Here is a 6,442-nt window from a genome sequence, read left to right as displayed (position 1 = left end):
TGACAGAGGATATTCCTTTAATTAATAGTGCAAACAGGGTTATGCAAACAGGGTTACACTCAGCACACTACCCTGAGGATCTCCCTCTTCCTAACATTTACTCTTAGATAGAGTTTCCCCCACTCTCACTTGAAGAACTCTATGTGAAAGAAATGATTGAATAAACAATGGTAGCTTTTCTCTTAATCCCAATTCATGAATAGTTTAAAGTATACCATATCTCGTGTAGTATCATATGACCTTTCAAGGTAAAGAAAGACTCTCACATGGTGTTGTTTGGAAACAAAGATTTCGCAAATAGAGGACGCAAATCGTATCAACACATCAGTTGTTGAGTGCATTTTCCCAAATCCACACTGGATAGGTGATGAAATACCTTTCTCCTTCAGGTACCACATCGGTTTTGCATGGACCATCTTCTCCTTGATCTCTGGACCTCGGTACCCAACTGTTGATCCAACTAAATCAGTCAGCACTTTCTCTTTTCCTTTTGGTTATTTTTATTCTCCCATCTCTTCCTTTTGGGCTTGAACTTGTTGACTTTGGCTTGTTTGATTATACTTTGGATGCTGCTTTGGATTTGGTACAGTGTGGGATGGACGGCATTCCATCTCAACCTGTGCCAATTTAGACGCCATCACCCTCTGGCAGACCCCATTGGTTGCAGACCCAGTCTGTTAAGAGTCGGGCTCCAGTGATCCGCTTGTAAGTCACCCATATATGCGGGTAATGGAGTCGCCAGTGGGAGGGGCTAACCACCCCCACTGATCAGTTTACGCCTATCTTAATAGAGGCAGCCCCTCTCTAATAGAGGACTGGTCCCCGCTGAAGCCTCTTCTCGTGTTGGGCCTCATGGGATAGGAGGACTGATATCCTCTGATAAGAGGTGGATAACTCGGCTTGCTCTTACCAAAAAACTCGCCCCTCTGTTGACAACCTGGAAACTACAAACATGGACCTCGATACAAACAGCTCCACCTCGGGTTCTAATATTATAATGTTGGAACTTTATATGCGTTATGGAAAGAATGATAAGAAAACACTAGAGAAGAAGAAAGAGAGAGAGTGAAAAATGATGACAGTACAGAAAGATATAGAAAAGTAGAAGTATTACCTGGTCACTATGAAATAGTGAACTATGAAAATGTTTTTATCTCAGAATTTGAAAACGGAAGAAATTAGAGTGTAAATGTTTTTAAAGCTAATAGGGAAATAGTTACTTTATGTAGAGGGCAGCCAAAAATTCTACCCTAGGGAAATGGAAGTCTATTGATAGAGACACTATCCCCATTACAAGGTGAAAGGTTAAAAACACTTGCAACTTTGGATGGTCATAGTGTAGAATGCGTTTCGCACCCTAATTTCAACCAGCGTAGGGGTGTAATATATGCTCCAGAATTGCTGGATATAGAGGAAAAAGAAATTGAGGAGGACCTGAAAAGTAAAGGAGTAGTAAAAGTAGTCAGAATGAGAGAGAGTTGGAGAAGAACGTATTCTCTTGCTACTTTGATTATAACATTTGATCAATGTAGATTACAAAGGTTATTAAAGCTGGTTGGCTATCTTTGAAGATGAAACCTTATATCCTTTCACCATCGCGATGTTATCATTGCCAAATATGTGGCCATTTAAGCCAGAAATGCAAGGAAAAACTAAATGATAAGCCAGCTGTTTGTGCCAACTGTGGAAAAAATAGTCATGGAGTATACTTAGAAAATCCAAATTGCATACATTGTGGGGAAGCACATGATGTGTCCAACTATGCGAGCGGCATTTTTAGATTTATTCCAGAAGCAGGTCTTCTGAAAACTATTTAACTATTATAATGGCATCTTAACTTTTATGGTTTTAATTGAATTCTCTTTTATTTTTCATATAAAATAAATGCCATTGGCATCAATGACCTTAGATGTCAGGATACCAGAAAACTTTCAATCAATCAATCAATCTCCATGAACTTACATAAGCAAGATGTCGATGCAATTGTTCGATAGTTTGCTGCTAAAAACTTATCCTGACCCAATTTTTAAATGGCTAAAATATTGGCTAGTTCGCAAACACTTGAATAACTATGACCCTCTAATATTGTGTTAATGATACTTAAGATAGATAACTTTGTATTAACAGGTATATGTTAATCATTGTATATGGAATTCCATCTGGTCCAGGGGCTGTATCATTAAAACGTAAAAGGGCAGAATCAAATTCTCTTTCAGTAAAAGTAGAATTTTATGAATTCTCTCTTCCTGTGGCGAAATTTAAAACTTTCTTTTCTTCAATATTACTATACTGGTGACTAGGTGCTGCTACACACCTGCATGATAAATTTGAGAAATTATCGGCCTGTACATTGCCAACCTCTTTTGCTCCAGTCACATAGTGACCATTCACTTTCAGCACTGCAATCTTTTTTTTTACTTTATTCCAATCAGAAGATGGTGGTGTTCTACTGTTAATGAAGGAAACAAAAGACACCCATGTCTGGCGCCGAGTTTCTTTCATGACATGATGGAACTGTGCTCTACATTTCTTCTATTTTAAATTCTTATTTGTACGGCATCTGCGCAATCGTGTTAAAGATCTTCTTGTAGCTCTGGGCAGGGCAGTTAGTTCTGTAGACCACCAGGGGACTGGACGTCATTTGAATAACCCTGATGTTTTGGGAATTGAATTGATTCCTACTGTATGGAGAGTTCTATTCAGTAATTCAGTAAGTGTATGGCATCATCAATGTTTTCAAACTGTTCTGCTTCCCCCTCAATTTTGCTTAGATCAAGAAATTTATCCCAGTCCACCTTGTCAAGATTCCATCGTGGCGATCTCTGTAAGGGTTGACCATTATTAGTATTTTTAATGATTGGTGAATGACACTAGTATGCCAATTATGTCCCCCCAGATGCTGAAGCCTTGATGAGGATGGGGGTCTTAGGGATTAGCAGCTGGACTCTAATGAACACAGGGAACTACTTTCCCACTGGACCTTGGTGCCCAACTGTTGATCCAACTAAGTGAGTCAGCACTTTCTCTTCTCCTTTTGGGTATTTCTTTATTTCTCTCATCTCTTCCTTTTGGGCTCGGTATTGTTGACGACTTTGGCTTGTTTGATTATACTTTGGCTGCTTCTTTGGATTTGGCACAGTGTGGGATGGCCAGAATTCCATCTCAACCTGTGCCAATTTAGACGCCATCACCCTCTGGCAGACCCCATTGGGGCCAGACCAAGTCTGTTAAGAGTTGGGCTGCAGTGATCCGGTTGTAAGTCGACCTTATTTGCGGGTAATGGGTGACGCCAGGCATTGGAGTCATCGGTGGGAGGGTCTAACCACCTCCACTGACCAGTGTATGCCCACCTTAACCCTGGACAGGTAGCGTGGATAAACTCTCCCGCTATAGTATCGTGGTGTCATATGTGTTACATTCATTTTGGGCGCATATACCTACTTACCATTATGGCCCTTTTTTTTTTTTTTTTTTTTTTTAATTTAAAGACTTTACTTTCAATTGGTGAAAAAGAAAAACATCCTGAATATAGAAATAACACTTTACTTACAAAAATAAGAAAATAAGTATACAAATATACATTAGTTCAATTAACAGGCACTCTACACTTAAAAATAATGATCTTCATTAATACAAAGTATGCTCTTCAAAGTATAAGAGTTGCTTAGTTGATTGATGTAAAGACATTGAGGATTGGAGCAAAACTGCAAAATCTGTAAAGAAAAGAAAAAGCGGTAAATTTTTTTGTACAAAAGATCACTAAAATTTTGGGTGTGAAAGGAAGGCTATATTTATTGTAGTAATACTTATTGGATCTGGATAAAATTTTCCAAAAGTCATCTACAATGATCCTAGATGATGGCAAAACAATAAAAAAATATATCTAGTAATTAAAAACTGGAAAAGAATGGCTTGGTTTTAATGTAACCCCTACCACACGAGATTAGGAAATGAAAGGCAAGTTTAGAGTAATAATAAAAGATGGACAAAATAATCTTAAATGACCCTAGATGGGGGCAAAAATGTTAAGGATTATATTTAGTAAGTATAAACTGGTTAAAAAAACTAATTGGGGAAACTTACCACGTGCGATGGCACTGTTCGCAGACGTAGTTGACATGCGAGTTACATGCAGGCTTATGGCACTTCGCATACAGAAGCTTGGTCCTGGCATTAGAAGTCGAAGGGCAGAGAGGGCATCTGTTGCGCTTCTCACTACACTTTTGAGTGTCTGGGGCTTCGTCTTCGGGCTCTTTTACCTCAAAAACAGAGCAAATGAGGTAAGTCACGTCCCTTGGGAGGTACCTCTTTTGCAAAAGTCGACTAAGTGCCCAGTCACGGGTGAGTTCCATGGCCAAATCTACATAAAATTACCTCCTATTGTATAACTTGTTGCCTGGCAAGTTTTGGTGGATGTAGAAGGCATTGTTCACCACAATATTGAGAACACCATAGAAGATACATACAGGCCACCTCCGTGTCTTCCTACTGCAGGTCAGGGCAGAACATATTTGGTCGAAGGTGTCGACTCCTCCCTTCGTTGCATTATAAAACATATGAATATGGCTTTTTTGGTTTTCAATAACCGTGGGATTGTGATGGACAGTTGAAAGAATCTGGATCCTTTTCGTGGTCTTCACACGTTGGCACAAAAGTGTGACCTTGTCCTTGTAGTTATACGAGGCCACACATTCGCCCAAACCCAGGGGTATTGTCAGCATCACAGAAGGCATGTAAGGTTTGGGACAAATAGTGCCAACTAAATGCATCCCAAATTGACGGAGACCCCTGGCTAAGGGCAAGGAAGTAAACCAGTTATCGGTGGTAACAATACGGCCAGTCTTCCTGAAGGGGCGGGTTAGCTCCATCGTGAAGTACTCTCCCAAGGGTGTACTTGTAGTGGTAGTCCCCTTGCCCAAGTAGGGAATTGCATTGCACATGTAGTATGTCTCTGCATCACAGGCCATAACTAACTTGATGCCATACCTAAGAGAAAAGAAAAAAAATGCATTCAGTAAGTCATCAATCAACACTCACAGGTAATCAATGAAAATGAAATAAAATAAAGTAAAATAAAATAGAATGAAATAAAATAAAATAAAATATACATAAAATAAAATATACATATGTTAGTAAAATATACTGTACATAATAAATAAATATTGAATGTTAATAATTCATATATAATGGAATAAATACGAATGACAATAATAAAAAAATTATTTTTAGTCATCAATGAATATGTAGTCATTATAAAAATGTAATAAGATTCACACTGAACATAAATAGAATGTACTGAACATAATAAATAATGAATGAATGTTAATAATTTATATATAATTAAATAAATGCTGATTCCAAAATTTAAAAAGATATTTTTGGTCATCAATGAATATCTAGGAATTATAAACATGGAATAAGATTTATACTGAAGAAAATGCAATAAAATCTATATAAAGAAAATTAAAATCTTTTACTTACTTTGCTGGTTTACATCCTGAAAGCACACCGTCCCCTGAAGGCGAGGAGCTGCTCATCCAAAGTAAGATGCCTACTTGGTTCATAGTTTGCAATGCAGTTTGCAATGACCTGGTCCCACAAACTCCTTATAGCAGCAAATCTGTCAGTCTTCACACGTTCCTCCCTCGTGGCAATGCTGTCAAATCGTAGAGCCCTCTGAATAAAGCAGAAGTGGCGCTCACTCATGACACTCCTGTAGAAGGGACATCTTTGAGACTTGGAGAACATCTCTTCTGATGTTAAAGGATTATCCTTCCATGCCCTTGTCATGATGAGGATCCCAAGGAACGCACAGAACTCCATGAGGGTCAGGTCCTTGAAGGTGGGGTCGTTTTGCCGCTTGCACTTGTTTCTGAGGATGATGATCTTGTCGTTGGTGTGGTCGACCACTTCAGCAAGTAAGGCATCCGGAAAAAACTTGGCAAATACTTTGGCAGAAGTACTACACCCGATGACGCTCATGGTAGGGCCAGCATTGTCGAACTGGTCGATCTTCATAATGGGGGGCATTGTTGGGTTTGGCTCTGAGTGCCACTTTGTGTTGTCCTTAGCCTTGTACGAGTTGTCCGGCAATCTCTTCAATGCCACACCTTCTGCAGGGCGAAGAGGGCCTCTCCTCCTTTTCCTACTCCTGAGCTCTACGGCACTAAAGTCAGGATCAGCAGGAGACTCTGAAGGAGACGCTGAAGGAGGCACAGGAGACGCTGCAGAGGACACGGGAGACGCTGAAGGAGGCACAGGAGATGCTGCAGAGGACACAGGAGATGTTGAAGGAGGCCTATGAGCGAGGGAACGCGAAGGAACTGCATGCGAGATAGCCAAATCTTGCATCACATTGGCTACTTCTCCCTCAAGATTAGCAGCCAAAAGTTGGGCCTCTTCCTCCTCTTCCTGCCAAGTTACGGCATCGTGAAGGTCGTCA

The 6,442-nt window shown here is 39.9% G+C and overlaps 1 pseudogene; it reads right to left on the bottom strand.

Moving 5' to 3' along the window:
• Positions 1–324: 324 nt before the first annotated feature.
• On the bottom strand, positions 325–6,045 carry LOC137621742 (piggyBac transposable element-derived protein 4-like; annotated as a pseudogene).
• Positions 6,046–6,442: the final 397 nt, after the last annotated feature.

The sequence above is a fragment of the Palaemon carinicauda genome, chromosome 28 (genome assembly GCF_036898095.1).
Source record: "Palaemon carinicauda isolate YSFRI2023 chromosome 28, ASM3689809v2, whole genome shotgun sequence".
Classification (NCBI taxonomy): domain Eukaryota; kingdom Metazoa; phylum Arthropoda; class Malacostraca; order Decapoda; family Palaemonidae; genus Palaemon; species Palaemon carinicauda.
This window is presented reverse-complemented; position numbering and strand designations above follow the sequence as displayed.